The sequence below is a fragment of the Macaca thibetana genome, chromosome 3 (assembly GCF_024542745.1).
Source record: "Macaca thibetana thibetana isolate TM-01 chromosome 3, ASM2454274v1, whole genome shotgun sequence".
NCBI classification, from domain to species: domain Eukaryota; kingdom Metazoa; phylum Chordata; class Mammalia; order Primates; family Cercopithecidae; genus Macaca; species Macaca thibetana.
Window position 1 is genome coordinate 77,494,294 of NC_065580.1, and position 16,798 is coordinate 77,511,091.

General features: G+C 42.8%; 1 protein-coding gene across 9 annotated transcripts in view; it reads left to right on the plus strand.

Annotated features, from left to right (window-relative positions):
• Positions 1–16,798, plus strand: part of C1GALT1 (core 1 synthase, glycoprotein-N-acetylgalactosamine 3-beta-galactosyltransferase 1) — a 208,297-nt gene that overhangs the window by 139,749 nt on the left and 51,750 nt on the right. The window contains exon 2 of one of the 9 annotated variants that reach the window (XM_050782984.1): positions 10,260–10,444. The exons of the other annotated variants lie outside the window; for them this stretch is intronic. The gene's annotated coding sequence lies outside the window, so the exon portion shown is untranslated. The remainder of the gene's footprint in view (positions 1–10,259; positions 10,445–16,798) is intronic. 9 annotated transcript variants of the gene reach the window in all.

Sequence of the window (16,798 nt, forward strand, 5' to 3'; positions counted from 1 at the left end):
TACACAGGCCAAGGGATATTTTAGTTTCCTGACTTGGGGCATGTAAGTAAAGTCAATTTGCCAGTCCTGGGCAGGGGCAAATCCCTGAGCTTGATGTGTAGGGAAGGGAGGGGGCCTGAATAATCCCTGAGGAGTAAAATAGCAGATGGAACACTGAGAAGTGATTTCCCTGAGGATAGGTTTCCATGATGTAAAGGAAATGAGAGGTTCTAAGAGGCAGGCTAGCGGCTTGTAACCTACATGGAAGAGGTTATGAAATGACAGAATAGAATGGGTCTGTGAGGCTGCAAGGAGGTACTTTCCTTGGTCCAAGAACCATTTGCCTTGTGTGGAAAGAGATAGATAGGTGGAAGTTTCAGTGGGGCAGTAGGTGGGAGTGACCAGATGAGGAGAAAAACTGCCGTGAGGGATAGAAGTTGGAAGGCTAGCTGCTTTTTTAGCTACATTATTAGCATAAACATTGTCCTGAGGATGGGATCTGATGCCTTTTGATGGCTGCTTTTTTAGTTACCTTATCAGCATAAGCATTGTGCTGAGTGATGGGATCTAACTCCTTTTGAGGCCCTTGCAGTGAATGAGTTCTGCTTCCTTTGGAAGTAAAGCAGCCTTGAGAAGATTTTTTACTAAAGAGGAATTAATGGTGGAGGACCCTTGTGTAGTGAGGAAACCTCTTGTTGCCCATTTAACAGTAGGTGCAGGATATGGAAGGCATATTTAGAGTTAGTATAAACATTGATGCGTAGTCACTTTGCAAGCGTGAGGGCCCAAGTTAAGGTAATGAGTTCAGCTTGCTGAGAGGTAGTGGAGGGGGGCAGAAAGTGTATGCGTCAGGTGTGAGGAAGAAAATAGATTTTGGAAGTTATGAGAAACGTAGTGAGTGAGTTGAGCATAGTTTGTGATTTTGAGGGCCTCTAAAAGTATTAAGGCAGTGGCAGCCGCTGCATGCAGACATGAGGGCTAGGCTAAAACAGTAAGGTCAAGTTGTTTGGATGAAAAGGACAGGGTGCAGTCCCAGCTCTTGTGTAAGAATTCTGATTGCACAGCCCTGCACTTTGGCTGTGTGTGATGAAAAAGGGTTGGGATGAGTTAGGGAGAGCTAGTGTGGGAGCAGCTTCTAGGGCTGTTTTTAAGGAATGGAGAGGAGTGGCGAAAGGATTTAGGATCTGTGGGGTCATCTAAGTTTGCTTTTCTGAGTTTATATAATGGCTTAGTCAGGATGGTAAAACTAGGTATCCAAAGGTGGAAGGACCTAGCCATGCCTAGAAAGGAAAGGAGATGTTTTGTAGAAGTGACTGGGGTTTTGGGAGATTAGCCAGACACAATCAGCAGGGAGAGCACATGTGTTTTCATGAGAATTATGCCAAGATAGGTAACAGATGACAAAGAAGTTTGGGCGTGACTGAAGTAATGGGGGCTGTCTGTGAAGCCTTGCAGTAGTACAGCCCAGGTAATTTGCTGAGCCTGATGGGAGTCAGGGTCAGTCCAAGTGAAAGCGAAGAGAGGCTGGAATGAGGGGTGCAATGCAATAGTAAAGAAAGCATGTTTGAGATCCAGACAGAATAATGGGTTGTGGATGGAGGTATTGAGGATAGGAGAGTATATGGGTTTGGCACCACGGGGTGGATAGGCAAGACAATTTGGTTGATAAGGTGCAGATCCTGAACTAACTTGTAAGGCTTGTCAGATTTTTGGACAGGTAAAATGGGGGAACTGTAAAAAGAGTTTATAGGCTTTAAGAGGCCATGCTGTAAAAGGCAAGTGATAACAGGGTTTAATTCTTTTGAAGTGTGCTGTGGGGTGCGATATTGGCATTGAGTGGGGTAAGGGTAATTAAGTTTTAATGGGATGGTAAGGGGTGCATGATCAGTCACCAAGGAGGGAGTAGAGGTGTCCTATACTTGTGTATTAAGGTGGGGAGATACAAGGGGAGGGTATGAAGGCGGCTTTGAATTGGGCAAAAGGGGCAGCAATGAGGTGTGGCTGTAGCCTAGGATTAGCCAGGGAAACAGATTATTTAGTTAAAATGTCTCAACCTAATAAAGGAACTGGGTAGGTGGGGATAACTAAAAAGGAGTGCATAAAAGAACATTGTCCAAGTTGGCACCAGAGTTGGGGAGTTTTAAGAGGTTTAGAAGCCTGGCCATCAATACCCACAATAGTTATGGAGGCAAGGGATACAGGCCCTTGAAAAGAAGGTAATGTGGAGTGAGTAGCCTCTGTGTTGATTAAACAGGGGATGGACCTAACCCTCCACTGTGAGAGTTACCCGGAACTCGGCATCCGTGATGGTCCAGGGGGCTTCCAAGGTGATCGGGCAGCGTCACTCTTCAGCCACTAAGCCGACCAGATCTGGGAAGGAGTCAGAGAGCCTTGGGCTAGAGCTTTAGGGACTCTAGGAGTGGCTGCCAGGCAAGCTGGGCAGTCTGATTTCCAGTGGGTCCCTGCACAGATGGGACATGGCTTGGGAGGAATCCCCGGCTGCAGGCATTCCTTGGCCCAGTGGCCAGATTTCTGGCACTTGAAGCAAGATACTGGTGGAGGAAGTCCTGTAGGAAAGCTTGACTGCTGCAGCTTAGGCATGTGCGGCTTAGGCATTTTGAAGTTCTTGTGTGCTGGAGGTGTGGCTGGGTTTTTCTCACAGCAGGGGCAAGTAATTGTAACTCTTTTTTATTATTGTACACCTTGAAGGTGAGATTAATTAAGTCCTGTTGTGGGGTTTGAGGGCTGGAATTTAATTTTCAGAGTTTTATTTGATGTTGGGAGTGGATTGGGTAATAAAATAAAATGCATATTGAGAATAAGACAGCCTTCTGACCTTTCAGGGTCTAGGGCTGTAAAACATCTCAGGGTTGCTGCCAAACAGGCCATGAACTGGGTTGTTTTTCATATATGATGAAAAAGAGCCTAAACACCAACTGATTTGGGAGAAGTCGGATAAAGAAAAAGGAGTGTTGGCCGTGCGCGGTGGCTCAAGCCTGTAATCCCAGCACTTTGGGAGGCCGAGACGGGTGGATCACCAGGTCAGGAGATCGAGACCATCCTGGCTAACACGGTGAAACCCCATCTCTACTAAAAAATACCAAAAACTAGCCGGGCGAGGTGGCGGGCGCCTGTAGTCCCAGCTACTCAGGAGGCTGAGGCAGGAGAATGGCGTAAACCCGGGAGGTGGAGCTTGCAGTGAGCTGAGATCCGGCCACTGCACCCCAGCCTGGGCGACAGAGCAAGACTCTGTCTCAAAAAAAAAAAAAAAAAAAAAAAAAAAAAGAAAAAGGAGTGTTAACCTTGACTATGACTTTAGCTCCAGTCACCTCTTTAAGAGGAAATTGTTGGGCAGGTGGGGGAGGGCTAGAAACTGTAAGCCAGTCGGGGTATGAGGAGGAGAGGTGATAAAAGAATTATAGGGTGGAGGAGAGGAGGCTGAGGAAGAATTGGGACCTGGCTCAGCCTGGTGAGAAGCAGCCTGGGGAGGATGGGAGAGGTCAGATGGGTCCATAGAAAAGGAAGATTGGAAAGACTCAGCGACGCTTGGGGTTGGAACTGAGGGGACAGGCGGGAGGGAAAGAAGGAAGATTTGGGACGAGTTGTATTGGGAACAGAGACCAGGGAGGGACCAATATGTTAAAGAATGCCTGGACGTCAGGCATCTCAGACCATTTGCCCATTTTACAACAAGAATTATCTAGATCTTGTAGGATGGAAAAATTGAAAGTGCCGTTTTCTGGCTATTTTTGAACCATTGTCGAGTTTGTATTGGGGTTAAGCGGCATTGCAGAAGAAAATAAGGCATTTAGGTTTTAGGTCAGGTGTGAGTTGAAGAAGTTTTAAGTTCTTGAGAACACAGGCTAAGGGAGAAGAAGGAATGGAGGGTGGAAAGTTGCCTATAGTGGAGGAGGCAAGTCCCAAGAACAGAGAGGGTAGAGACACGGAGAGAAGGGGTTGGGGGTGCTTGCCTCCCAGGAAAGTAGAGAGAAGAGGGAGGGTAGAGACATGGAGAGAAGGGGTGGGGGGTGCTTGCCCCCCAGGAAAGTGGAGAAGGGGTGGGAGGTGCTTGCCCCCCAGGAAAGTGGAGAAGGGGTGGGAGGTGCTTGCCCCCCAGGAAAGTGGAGAAGGGGTGGAGGGTGCTTGCCCCCCAGGAAAGTAGAGAGAAAAGAGAGGGTAGAGACTGGGAGAGAAGGGATGGGGTGTGCTTGCCCCCCAGGAAAGTGGAGAAGGGGTGGGAGGTGCTTGCCCCCCAGGAAAGTGGAGAAGGGGTGGGAAGTGCTTCCCCCCCCAGGAAAGTGGAAAAGGGGTGGGAGGTGCTTGCCCCCAGGAAAGTAGAAGAGGGGTAGAGACATGGAGAGAAGGGGTGGGGGGTGCTTGCCCCCTAGAAAAGCGATTCTTGCTGCTAAGGGTGAAGGATCAAGGCAGGCGTCCCCGTGGTGATCAGACACCTCTGAGACATGGGTGAATAATCAAGCAGGCATCTGTGCAGTGATTAAACACCAAGGGAAGACTGTCTTCCAGAGTCCATGACTGGCGCTGGAGTTTTGGGTTCACAGATAAAACGCGTCTTCTCTGTTTCTATCAGAAAAGTCAAGGAACTGAAATTAAGAGAAGGGAGGGATTGAAGGATGACGCCAAGATTGAAGGGAGAAAGAGGTTGAGGGATAGTGAGAGAGGTTGGAGAAGGAGTAAAGAGATGCCGCTTACCCAATTTAAAATTGGTGAGATGTTCCTTGGGCTGGTTGGTCTGAGGACCCGAGGTTGTAGGTGGATCTTTCTCACAGAGCAAAGAGCAGGAGGACAGGGGATTGATCTCGCAAGGGAGGTCCCACAATCCGAATCACGACACCAAATTTCACTCGCGTCCGTGTGAAGAGACCACCAAATGGGGTTTGTGTGACCTATAAAACTTTTTATTTCACCTGGGTGCAGGTGGGCTAAGTCTGAAAAGAGTCAGCTAAGGGAAATAGGGGTGGGGCCGTTTTATAGGATTTGGGTAGGTAGTAGAAAATTACAGTCAAAGGCAGTTGTTCTCTGGTGGGCAGGGACCGGGGACACAAGGTGCTTAGTTGGGGAGCTTTTGAGCCAGGAGAAGGAATTTCACAGGTAATGTCATCAATTAAGGCAGGAACAGGCCATTTTCACTTCTTTTGTGATTCTTCAGTTACCTTAGGCCATCTGGATGTATACGTGCAGGTCACAGGGATATGATGGCTTAGCTTGGGCTCAGAGGCCTGGCAGAACCTATTGAAGATGCAAAAAATATTTGTGACTCTTGGAACAGTAACAAAAAGTTGTTCTGACTTTTTGTTTTCTGAACCTGAAATTGTGGAGCTGTTTTAAAAAATAGAATTTCAACTTGAGACTTGTGCAACTTGATTTTAACTTGATTGCAGAGCATCTGTATAGCTCATGTTGCATGTCCAGTTTATGGCTTTGTATTATTGAAGTGTATTTAAAGCTTCAAATGATGAGACCATACATAATTTAATGGTGGGTAAATCCTTTTTTTGTTTGTTTGTTTGGTTTTAAGGAGTGGAGAGTTTAACAGGCCAGAAAGAAGGGAAAAGGCAGAAGGAAGAAGCTCCCCCATACAGAGATGGAGGGAGGCTCCAAAGCCAAGATAAGGGAACCCCAAGTGTGGTAGACACCAGCCAGATATATATGCAGAGACTGGAGGAGGTGGTGTTCGATTTGCATAGGGCTCAGGGGATTGGTTTGACTAGGCACATCATTCACGTAGCTCATGAAAAATCTGGCCCTCCCACCCTAGTCTTTTAGTATGCAAATGCAGGGCGCCATGATGTTCTACCCACATGGGGATATGTGGGGGTGGCCATGTTTCCAGGAACATGTGGGGCAAAGGCAAGAAGGCTGTGGGAATCGCAGTGTTTGCTGGCCTGGCTCTAAGAGCCTGGGCTTTACAAGAAACTTTTCCAGAGATGCTTAAAAAAATGAAAACTTTCTAAGGACCCCTTTTCCTCTCTGCCTAAAATATTTCTTAATAACTCCTACAACATTCCTCCCTGTGGAGAATACCACACTAACTGCTGTTAGAGGGTTTTGGGCAACAACTCCTTCGGCTACTTCCTGCTGAAAAGGGGCATCAAATGGGGAACAGCAACTTGGGCTCCTCCTGGGGTTGATGTAAGGATCCTCGGAAGAATGCCGTGTCCATGTGTGGTTCAGTTTGCAACACCATTTGGAGTTTGATTGCTTCTAGGTGAGAAGAAACAATTTGAGTTACAGTATTGAATATACAGGACCCAAATATCAATACAAGACGTATAAAAAGAGAGGGCTTAATAAAGGAGTTATCTAATTCCATAAAGAAGACTGGAATTTATTAAAGAGGGTAGCCACATGGGGTTGAATATGGTGTTTTCCCTGAGCCTGTCAATAATTTTGATTTGATCTTTAAGTACCTGCAGATTTTTCTCTACTTTACTAGAGGTGTTAATCATCCCTAAACCCAATAAAAAGTCCTAGCAGACTCAGTGATAGTAAAATTTTCATGCTTCCTTGTCAGTAACTATTATTCCTGCTATAAGGATAATAATTAAGCAAAATACAACAGAAATGGAAACTCTGCCCAATATTTCAGTTAGAAGGTGCTACTGTGTGTATTCCTATTGCAAACAGTAAAGTGAGTATACCAGTTCCCACAAGTGTGGTGTAGTAGATGATTTCCATCTAAAATTGTAGTTGCCAAGGTAATTTCCCTTTGGTGGTCTATGAAGCTTTAGTTTTATTTTCCTAAGCAAAGAAACCTCCGGGTTATGGGTACCCTACTTACTTTCATTACCCGGCAGAATTTGCAAGATAATTGCCCAGAACTAGTATATTGATTCAGATTTTTACATTACCCATCCCTTTTTCTTTCTTCTGAGCTGCAGAAGATTACCACTTGAGTCACAGGAATAAGCAGGATTAGTTTAAAACGTAGGCAAAAAGCTTAAACACAGTTAATGAGACTAGGATTTAATGACAAATGTATGCTAAGCTTTGGGGCACAATTTTTCTCTCCAGTTCTCATTTTTGGTAAAAACCAATTGTGCATGAACTTTAATCTTATACTTGGCCTGATTATTTGCATGAAGTGTTAGCAAGAATAGTTTTTCTACATAGGTCTTTTGGATTGGCTTTGATGAAACTCTGTTCCACAAGGAATCTTAGGTAAGACCTTTAAAACCGAGCCCAGCCGTGGGTTTGTTTCCTCAAATACCTGTAAGTTGGGTGATCCTCTCTTCTTGAGGTCCCCAGAAACTTGGAGCTTCCAGACCTGTTAGAAAGTGACATTCTTCACTGACCACAGGTTAGGAACCCTGTGCAGGGACTGTGTAGACAAGGTACGATGCCAATTCTCCCAGGGGCTTTTATTGGCTCTGCATGTCAAGCTTGATTCCTTAAAGGGAGACACACCCTTTCAGTCAAAGCCTTGGTAAAATAACCAGTTTTTCCGACTGTGTCCCGTTGACAAAGAAAAATGGATTCTTACTGCACTAATGCAAACAACTATATTGCTATAAGTTAAGAGTACTTACAGGTAGTCTCCAAATTAAAGAGGAACCAGGTGGGGAAAAATGAACATTGTTACTCATGTCTGTATAAAGACCACCTGAGCAGGCTTAGTGTGATCAGCAAGGCTGTTTACTCACTTGGGTGCAAGTGGGCTGAGTCTGAGATAGGAGTCAGTGAAGGATGGTGGGATTAGCTTTGGTTCTTATATTAGCATTGGTTCTTTGGGATAGGTGTTGGAGTCAGGAGCAGTTTTTTTGTGGGCAAGGGATGGATGTTACAAAGTACATTCTCAAGGGCGGGGAGGATGTTACAAAGTACATTCACAAGGGCAGGAAGGAATGTTACAGAGTACATTCACAAGGGCCGGAGGGTGTATTGTCATAAGGGCAGGGAGGAATGTAACAAAGTACATTCACAAGGACAGGGAATATCACAAAGTACATTATCACAAAGGCGGGGGAATATCACGATGGCTTGACCATGGTGCAGCCAGCTCAGAGGACCTTACAAACTTGCTCCAAATTTTGTTATAGTAGTATACCTTACTCAATTATTAAAGGCCGTAAATAGTTTTAAGTTTCCTTGACTCTGAAAAACAAAACAAGGATCAACAATATTCCTAGCAAAAGTTAAAAAGTTGCTTAAACTTTTTAAGTGCAATCCACTTAGTTAACTCTTGTTTTGCTTGATATTTGTGAACATGTCAGTTCTTTAGAAGTCCCATACCTTCTTTCTCAATTTCAGTGTTACAATCTTCAAAGCTATTAAAAACCGGCATTTGAGAACACCTGTTAATGTCCTTAATATAGCTTGATTATAAACCATCTTTTGAGAAGGAACAAAGCAAGACAACAATTGTCTGCAAATGACAAAATTTTCAGGATAGCTACAGTTAAAAACATGACTGATTAATTTATTTATTTCCATGGTTTACAGTAACTTTACCCTTAATTGTGATTGATAGCATATACTTGGGCATTAGAATTTTAGAAATCCCATACAAGTTTGGAACGTGTATTAGTATTATTTACCGAAATATAATGTCAAGAAGATTGGACATCATCTTGGCAATCTTATGTAACTAAACGTGTCAAATAATCCTGTCTACCTTTTCTTTGAATGTTTCAGGGGCCCTCTGAGCCATCCAGAAAGCCAGGCATCAGTAAGGACAATTTCCAGATTGGCATAAATTATTTTGCCAAAATGATGACTTAAAAGGCAAAAACCTTTCATTAGTCTTTACTATGAGATGAAAATTTTGTTTAAAGCCAAATTTTACAATTGCATTAGTTTATTGATGTTAACCCCAATTAGGTTAAATGAAACCTTATAGATTATTTCATCTAATTTTAACCAATTTGACCATGAAGTAAAAATCTTACAAACCTTTCACAACCTTTTTACTAAAGGGTGGATTGTGCCTTAAGACCTTCTTGCTATGCTTTTATTTCAGTGCTTAATTTATGAAAAGAACATATAAATATAATGGGAGAAGACACTGTAGTGCTTCTACCATGCATTTCATTGCAAGGCAACCCAAAGCCAATTGGCTTATTTTGTAATCAGTCCATCCCTGAGGGGAGTCTCATCTCCCAGTGCGGGGTGAGGATGTTTCCTTATCTTCCAGGTGGCCAAGAGCATACTTTTCTAATTTATAACTACTATTAGCCATCCCTTACAGTGTGTTTTCTACCTAGTTATTACACACCAAAGCTTTTCATAATGTGAAGTAATTTGATACCCCCCCCTCATACTTAAAACACAATAGATAACACAGTGCAAAACAGAATAGAGCCTTTGATTTTGAGAGGGATCCATCTCCTTTTAATTCCTGGGATTTCATGAGGAAAGAAACGGGTTTTTTTTTTTCCCAAAACGGGGTCTGTGGCATCTCGTTTTTCCCAAGAAGTTCCATGCTACCAAAAGTTATCTTAGGACCTCTCATGCATGCATTAAGAGTGGTAAGACAAAAAATGGAGAAAAATAATTCAGTCGACTGAGAAGAGGAGAGCCTTTTCCCAGAACTTTAGGACCTCTCATGCATGCATTAAGAGTGGTAAGACAAAAAATGGAGAAAAATAATTCAGTCGACTGAGAAGAGGAGAGCCTTTTTCCAGAAAAGCAGGATCCAAGAAGAGAAAAACATAAAAGCCTTTTAAATATACCTATAACTTGAATATCCACTTTTAATTAAACTGAGCACTCTTTAAGGAAATCCTTTTAAATCCCCTGTTACTTGACTTTAGCCATGCCAAGCATTTAAGATTTTCGGCTTTAGAACTTTTGAAAGTAAACTCACGGTGAAACCAGCAAGTCTTAATCAGGTTTTGACTCAACTGAGTGTGTACAAAGTATTTTCAAAATTGTGATTGAGACAGTGAAAGAGATCCAACCCAAACAACTCCGTTTTGTTTCCAGCCCCCAAGCTGTCCTTGCCCATCCCTCAGGGTAGGCCAAACAAACTTTGGGAGGAGCTGAGTTTACATTCTACAGTCAAAAACAAAGATGATAATAGCTGATAATAGCCGCCTCCCATGATATACTTCCCTCTTGCCTGGGGACCAGACCGGAAACTAACCACAATATTAGAAACCATGGCCCAGGAGCCATGCAGCTGGAAGCTACAAGATTTTGACCTTCCCTAAACTGCTCTCAAGATCAGGCTTAAGATATTTTGTAAACCCTGCCCTTGATGGATCAGCTGGTACCATCCTGATTGACTAACTGGATTATCTGATTTTGTGGCCCTCACCCAGGAACTGACTTAGCACAAGAAGACAGCCACCATTGTGAAATGGTGAAGACTAAAACAAAGTGTTGCCACGCGGTTGCAGATCATGTTCCCAAGGACATGAAATGAGATGGAGGCTGTAACCAAGCTTGCTACGGGCTGGCTTGAACAGCAGGCTTATGGAGTCCTGGGCCTGCATCCTAACCTAAGGTACCCTTTCTTTGACAGAACCATACAGAAAGACATGCAAAGCACACCACGTTGTTTATAGCATAAGACCAACCTCACAAATCCTTCTTCATTAATTACAAATTTACAGAGAATATAAACAATGATCCTTATTATCCCTTTTGCCAGTTTGCACAGGGAGAGAAAAGCCAAAAGCCCAGTTGGTAAGACATTTTTATGCTTTTGCTGGCATATCAGGCTTCTGGGTTCCCTTCCCCCGAGCTTAACTTTAAGCCAAGCGTTTTAAGGTTTGGAAAATTAACCTTTTTCAGGTTGGAAGAACATTATGAAAGAGACAGAAGCCATGTTAAACCATGAAAAAAGGAAAAACTAGAAAGGAATTCCAGTTAGGGTTTTCAAGAAGTATTGCCTCTCTTCCTATTGAGAATGGTGTTTCCTCTATTTCTTTGCCTTCCCTATTTTTTCTTTTCCCTTTTGGCGTACTATGGGAGATACATTGCGTATCTCCAAAATTCTCTTCTGCTTGCAGAGCTGCCTGTTTTAGCCGCAGTGAGGGCTTGACTTAGCAGCAACATAACTGATTTGTTTTATGCGACCACCGGAGCAGGCGCCAGAGATGAGGCAAGTAGGTAAGGTAAAAAAAAAGCTTTATCAGCTAGCCAGTGTGAAGGAGGAAAGGGCAAGGTTCACTGGTCTCCTGCAGTGGAGGCTGAGAAAGTCGCTCCGGCGGTGGAGGCTGAGAAAGTTGCTCCGGCGGTAGAGGCTGAGGAAGTCGCTCCGGCGTTCTCGGGTGAGGTTCTAGGTCCACATATGAGGAGGGGCCGAGGAAGTTCGCGCCGGACGTCTGCTGGGAGCGGCTTTTTATGTCTAGGGCCTGGGAGTGGGAGGGCAGTAGGTGGGACACCGGCGTGTCGGGGGCATTCCCTAGGCGCGGCCAGGTAGGTTTCGGTTTCCTCCTTCGGACGTCACGTTGCGCCTACGCAGTTGGTCTGCATTTTTCCAGGGCGCGGGCTACATTTTCCTATGCGTAAGTTGGTGATAAAGAACCTGGAAATGCGCCATCTTAGTCGTCTTTGTCCTCTCCCCCATGTCCAGACAATAACATCCTCCCGTGTGAGGTTAAATACCTGAGTTAAATTTTGGAAAGCTTCTGTATACCTAGTAGGGTTGTTAGAAAATCAGTCTAAATCTCCTTTTACTTGTGTAAAGTCCTGCAATGAGCAGGGAACTTGAAGGTGCCCCAAATAAGGGGGACCCTCAGATGATTTCCCTGAAAGTTACTTTTTTTTTAATTTTGGGTAACTGTTTTCCCTGGGCTTGCCCAATATGGTTGCTAAAAGATCTGAGTTGATCTTAAAACACTTGCAGAGGTTTAGTAGAAATGCCATGCTGTTGTGCAAAAGAAAATGAGTTGCTTTCTTTCAAGTTCTGAGGTTAAGGAAGTTCCAGTGTTTCAGAGTGCACTCCAGAGGGGTGCAAGCTGAAGATAATTTATTACCCAGTTAGAAAAAGAAGCAAGAATAAAAACGTTTTCTTAGTTTCCTTCCTTTCTGTATGACCCAGAGTGGAGGAGAAGACAGGGAGTATCCTCTGAATATCTTACCTCCCCGGTTTCTGGATTCCAGCACTTTCTTAAATGTGCTCCCCTATGGTTGTAGGTGTGGTCCTCCAGGCCGTGGATCCGGATGAACTAAGTGATGGGGCTAACCACGTGTACCCAAGCAGCCTTAGCTTATCCGCCTTGTGTGATTTCCCTTTGACTTCCTCGAACCAGTGTGATTTGCCTGGATCCCCCCCCACAAAAAAAAACGATCTGGAGAGACTGTAGCCTTTGGGCAAGGCTCCTTTAATGGGGGCAGTGTGCTATAGATTGCCTGCTATTACGGCCTGTGCTAAAGCATTTACACTTAAAAGAAAACAGTTCTGGTTAACTTCGGAACTTAAACTTCCCTTACTAATTAAGTACTATGTTAACTGGGACAGAATAGATGCCTTAAAAAAAAGTAGGAATTGGAATGGCCATTTTCCCACTAATAGGACAATATCAAGACTAAAATCTGGCTGTGGAAGACATTTTACTCCTAACTTAAAAGCAGAAACTTCTGTTCTCAAAAGAGTCCTAGAGCTTGATTTCTACCAGAGAAACCGGAGAGAGAGTTACTGAGTTACTACTGCCTGCTGTGATTCTCCATCTTTTCTAACACACATTTCTTCCCTAAACTGTAAGGATTCCTGCACAGTAGACACACACACAGAGGGTAAGAGACTGCGGATAAAAAGAGAAAGTTTGGCGACAGGGTAGATGGAAGAAAGCATTGAGATTATAGGACAGATTTAAAGTTGAAATCCGCTGCGTACTCACCAATCTGATGAATGAATTTCTTTTAGGGGCCAATGCACCAAAATGATAACAGCTCTGATGAGTGAAGGAACACCAGGGTTCTTGGTACTCATACTGTTTTAGATAAAATGACATGGACACACATGGAGTGCTTTTAAGGAGTGGAGAGTTTAATAGGCCAGAAAGAAGGTAGAAGGAAGAAGCTCTCCCATACAGACCCGGGAAGCTGGGGTAGCGGGGGTGGGGGGTGCTCCAAAGCTGAGAGAGGGAATTCCCCTACCCACCACCTTTTTTTTTTTTTTTTTTTTTTTTTTTTTTTTTTTTTTTTTTTTTTGAGACGGAGTCTCGCTCTGTCGCCCAGGCTGGAGTGCAGTGGCGTGATCTCGGCTCACTGCAAGCTCCGCCTCCCGGGTTCACGCCATTCTCCTGCCTCAGCCTCCCGAGTAGCTGGGACTACAGGCGCCCACAACCGCGCCCGGCTAATTTTTTGTATTTTTAGTAGAGACGGGGTTTCACCGTGGTCTCGATCTCCTGACCTTGTGATCCGCCCGCCTCGGCCTCCCAAAGTGCTGGGATTACAGGCGTGAGCCACCGCGCCCGGCCCCCACCACCATTTTTTTAAAGAGACATGGTCTTGCTACATCACCCAGGCTGCGGTGTAGTGGTCATTCACAAGGGATCCTCCTGCCTCAACCTCCTAAGTAGCTGAGACTACAGGCACATGCCACCTGCACCTGGCAGTGGTTAAAGTCTTAATGATTATGTGGGCACATGCTTTATTCACTGATAATTATTTCATTTTTATTCCTTTTTGTTTTAATAAGATAGAAACTTCTTTAAAAGCTTTGAGAAAACTATTGAAAACTTTAGAGGTGTAGGCATGATTTGAAATACAACAGAAGCAGTTCTTTTGTTTTTGTGTATTTATTTAAAGAAGCAGAGTCTTACTATGTTGCCCAGGCTGGAGTGCAGTGGTACAATCATAGTTCATTGCAGTCTTGTCCTGAGCTCAAAAGAGCCTCCTAAAATTCTGGGATTTCAGGCATGAGCCACTATGCCTGGCCCAGAAACAGTTTTCTTTACTAAATCAGGCAGCATAGATACCAATTTAGAAAAATCATTTCGACTGTAGCTCTCCCCTCCCTGCTCCAAAAAACTAGATGGCTTTTGCAAGCTGAGCAGTATGCTAGGTACTGGCGAGAGAAAGATACATGAACCCATAGCTGCCATTTTGGGGGAGCTTTACTGATGAGTATACGTAAAGGTGTAAATGAAGGAATCATGAAAAAGTTGATGGGATAGTATTATAGTTTGACCATGGAGTTAGGGAATGGGAGCAGTGGAAAATGCTGAAACTAAGATAACCTTTAAAAGTTAGTTACAGGTCTATGGAGTAGACAAAATCAGTCCAGGCACTCCAGTCATAAAGATTAAAATGGTCAAAGTCATCTATATAAAAGGCCATGGAAGGCTTGGAGAAAGGCTCAGTATAGGCTTAGGGATAGGGAATGTCAGAAATAAAATGGCAGAAAGGTGAACTAGAGCTAGACCCTGTGTGCCAAGTTAAGCAGTTGGATTTAATTTTATGGAATTGGAAAGTACTATATTTTTAAAACAAGACTGTTAGGTGAAGTCTTTGGGGTTGTTGGCAGAGAGTAGTAAAAGTTATTGGCCCAGTGAAAAATGATCAAATAATGGAAGGAGAAAAGTGTCATCAGAGTGGTTAAAATAGAACAACGGAGAGCTACTAGATTTGGGGGTGGGGAATGAATAAGGTGAGCTGCTTTGCCCCCTTATTACAAGCTAGTTATTGTGTATTGCACTAGTGCCTCATAAAAAGAATCATAGCAACCCTGAGAGGTAAGATAGTCTATTTTGCTTTGTTTTGCCTTCTGAGAGTTTACACTGAAACAGTAGATGTGCTAGTGACTGTGTCTTTGGCTCCTAGTACAATATTTAACACTTGGAAAGGTACTCATTTGGTAGCACCTTCCAAAGATTACATAAAACCTTGTAATTGGGTTTAAAATCAAATTGATGTAAATCTCAAACCGTGTTTCTATTTTTTTTTTTTTTTTTTTGAGACGGAGTCTTGCCCTGTTGCCAGGGCTGGAGTGCAGTGGTGTGATCTTGGCTCACTGCAAGCTCCACCTCCTGGGTTCATGCCATTCTCCTGCCTCAGCCTCCCGAGTAGCTGGGACTACAGGTGCCCGCCACCACACCCAGCTAATTTTTTGTATTTTTTTTTTTTTTTTAGCAGAGATTGGGTTTCACTGTGTTAGCCAGGATGGTCTCCATCTCCTGACCCTCGTGATCCGCCACTAGCCTCAGCCTCCCAAAGAGCTGGGATTACAGGCGTGAGCCACCGTGCCTGGCCCCGTGTTTCTGTTTTTAAAGAATGTTCCCACCAATTTTAGGTTCAAAGATCAAACTGTAAGAATGACTCTGTGTTACTCTTCTATGAGTACACAAATATTTTGTGCATCCTCAATGTTTTCTATGATACCCAAAGTTAGTGTTATACTACTTGATGATATCAAAATGAAGTGAGGGAGGAAGGAAAAGAATGCCATACAGGTTTCCTTTTGTGGATACTCCTTAGTAGGTAACACTCAGACTGGGATTTCCAAATCTGGTTATACTTAAAGTGAATTGAACCTGAACCAAGTGGAAAGAACACTGAAAGCTTTGCTTCCCTGCTTTAAACATTGTCTTCCATTGTACCGAAAATGAAGATTGAATATAGCCTGTTCCCGTTTGAGTTCTAGTCACCCAGAAATCAGAGAACTCTCAAGCCTCCATCCTCTTTATTTCATAATCAAGCAGGCTACCAGCCACCATGCAATATTTTTGGAGGAAGAAAATTTTGGTCAAAATAATGCATCAATTCTCAAAGTATGGTCTGGGGAAACTGAGATCTCAGACCTTTTCAGGAGGTCCATAAAATCAAAACTAGACTAATACCAAGATGTTATTTGCATTTCTCTTTCATTCTGTCACAAGTGTACAGTCACGTTTTTAAGAAGCTACATGGTATATGACATTGCAACAAATTAAATGCAGAAGGAGATATGGAATTCAAGATCCAGCTGTTTTCTATTAAGCCAGTTACTAAGATTTGTAGACATTTAAAGCAGTGCCACTTTTCTCATTTTAAACGGAAATAGTTATTTTTCATAAAATACATTATTTGTGTTAACAGGTAGAGGGTTTAACTTTACTATTTTGAATAGTTTACACATAAGCTTTTAGGGGAATGAAAATATTCTGTGATACTGTAATGACAGATATGTGTCACTGTACATTTGTCCAAACCCATAGAATGTACACCACCACCAAAAGTGAACCCTAATCTAAACTGTAGACTTTGGGTGATGGGTCAGTGTAGCTTTATCAGTTGTAACAAATGTACCCTTTGGTGAGGAATGTTGATACAGGAAGCTAGGCATATGTTGGGGCAGAGAGTATTGGGAAATCTCTTTCTCCTTCCTCTCAGTTTTGTTGTGAATCTAAAACTACTCTGAAAAAAATAAAGCCTTAAAAGTTTTTCAGTTTCAATTTCTAATAAAAATCTGAGTCAATAGATAAAACCTACATAAATAAAAACTATTTGGAGGTCCTCACTAAGAGTTTAAAGGGATCCTAAGATTAATTTTTGAGTGCTGCTCAGGAAATACATACTCATTAAACTCAATTTAGAAAAATAATCTTAGTTGGCGCTTATCCAATTGAAATATTAGAAGCATTTTAAATATTTTGGTTAATTTTCTTCTAGTCTTTTTTTAGTATCACTTTTTTAAGTACATAATTGGAATAATATTGTCTATAAAATTTTGTATAAAATTGTATATAAAATTATTGTATATAAAATATTTGTTCACTTACGTTTTCATAAAATGTAATCTTCAAAAATTTAGCAGTTGTATAATCTACTTAGTGGGTATATCTTAATTTACATAATTTTACCTTGTATTGATTCTGATTGGGGTATTAAATCTTTTTCATTTAGCACATACTTGGAAGCTTATTATGTA